Source organism: Panicum hallii, chromosome 4 (genome assembly GCF_002211085.1).
Source record: "Panicum hallii strain FIL2 chromosome 4, PHallii_v3.1, whole genome shotgun sequence".
In the NCBI taxonomy this organism is placed as follows: domain Eukaryota; kingdom Viridiplantae; phylum Streptophyta; class Magnoliopsida; order Poales; family Poaceae; genus Panicum; species Panicum hallii.
In genome coordinates, this window is record NC_038045.1 from 30,046,150 (window position 1) to 30,048,225 (window position 2,076).

The following is a 2,076-nucleotide window of genomic DNA, read 5'->3' on the forward strand; positions in this document are numbered from 1 at the left end:
CCGAGCGCACCGTGGACGCGTGCTCCGGTCTGGGTCTGCATCTGCATCGTATTGGCCATCTTGCCTGTACCAAACAAGCATGCTCTCTGATGAGTCAGGCTAGTGAGGCTACTTTCAGTTACAATTTTTCTTACTTTTTGTGTGTGTGGGGTGAGTGGGTGTTGGGGGGGGGGGGGGTCGGGGAGTAAGTCTTCAGTTACATACAATAGGACTACGGCTTCGTTTCGATAGGGCGGGATTGAGGGGGATTGGAGCTGAAACCCCGTCACCCGGGGGAGCAGACCCACGTGGGGAAGAAACCCGTATCGTATGCTAAAAGTGCATTTGGCTGTGCGGGGGTCGGAACGGATCCAAACCAAACCCCGCCAAACCACGTGGGTGCCGCTCCGCTCCGCCTCCGACCGGGAACGAATTGGGAGCTCCCTTCGCTCGTTCCGCTCCCGAAGGCAACGCCGCCGCAGCCGCCGCTTCCACACGGCGCTGGCGCCATCGAGTTCGACGGCGGTGGGTGGATCCAGGTGCACGTCCTCCGGTTTACCTCCCCCATCACATCCTCCAAGTTATCCCCTCATTCTTCCTCTTCTTCTGTTTCATCGGCCCATCCTCCTGCCTTCTTGCTGCTAGGGTTAGAGTTGATTTTCACCACGGGCTCCCACGCCGTCCTCGAGTCATACGGTGTCCGTTCTCCATCTCTCTACGGCAATTCCCCACCCCACCACTCGAGCAACTTCTCGCATCTTGTCTCCATATCGGTGCCAGATCGATCTCAGGTATTGAATCACCTTCTTCCTCATCAGTGCTAGATCCATCTCAGGTTCTGGACCTTGTCTCAAACATTAGGGTGCGATTGTGGTCTGTGGATTCATTACCTAAAATTTGGAGCTAATAGACTGGATTTGTTACTTACATCTTCTCACGAGATCTGTAAAGCATGGTGAACTATAGAGTTTCTTTTTTTTCTTTTGTACACATCAAAAGCAGGTGTCAGTATCTTCTCCTTCCTTTTCTTTTTCTTTTTACAGTATTTTGTAGCCTTGCTGCTGCCTTTTGAGATAGTCTCTTATTCTCAATACATATGTATTTTGTGGGAACTTTTAGAGTTCCTAGTAGTTCTGTTTCTACTAGTATTTGCTGCTGCCTTTGGAGATACTCTCTTATTTTCAGTTCATATGTAATTTCTTAGTTTAAGAAGGCACCTATGTTAAGGCTACTAGAAATGGCATGATTTAACTGAAGAGAAACCTAATCAGAAGTCTCATTATGGTTCATTCTTCGGCTTTATGTCAAATATTTCAGGAAGACCAAAACATCCCCTTGATTTCCTTATATTAAATTCCAGCTTTCTTTCTCCGAAGTTTAGTGTGGCTTTATCTTTGCCAATGTATACCGAAATCTTTCATTTTGATGTTTGAAAATGCATACTTAATATGTAAGCTTTCATATAAAGCATCTTGTTCAGTGGATTTGCATGACATAGTCACTCCCATCAGTACACATGATCACTTTTGTACCTAAGTGTAGGGGACAACAAATTATGCTCTCACATTTGCTCCTTCATGCAGTGGGGAGGCTAATGCAGAGATGGACCAGATTGGAAGGTCTATCTGTTGGGTACTGATGGTCTTCACTGTTTTGCCATCGTAGTTTTTCGAGTCTTTTATGGATGATGAGATTAGATCAGATTGGAAGGCCTATCTTTTTTTTTCCGTCACTAGTCTATTTTTTAGACTATTAATGTATTAATTTTGCATACATGTGTCAATATGTGTATACAGAACCCTATCTGTAAAATATATGTGCAGTTTGCAATTGATGAGCGTGTAGTACTGTACCAATACAATATAGCTCCACCGGAGCTAATTAATGTGCCATCCAAATAACGCTGGGGAATGAAGGGATTCAATCATATGTGTGGAAGGGGATTGGGTGGTGGGAGGGGATTCACCCAAACCCCCCGTGGGTGATTTCTCGCTTGGGTAGTGATCCACGATTGCCAAACAAAGCCTACAGGAGATGTTGGGGACATGCATGCATAGCCTCCTGGTTGGCCTCGTGTGATAGAGATATGCTGCCGGG

General features: G+C 46.2%; 1 long non-coding RNA gene across 1 annotated transcript; it reads left to right on the forward strand.

The window, feature by feature from the left end:
* Positions 1-360: 360 nt before the first annotated feature.
* On the forward strand, positions 361-1,804 carry LOC112890077. The gene is made up of 3 exons (XR_003228251.1): positions 361-518; positions 625-770; positions 1,563-1,804. It is a non-coding gene; the product is annotated as an uncharacterized LOC112890077 (long non-coding RNA).
* The last annotated feature ends 272 nt before the right edge of the window (positions 1,805-2,076 follow it).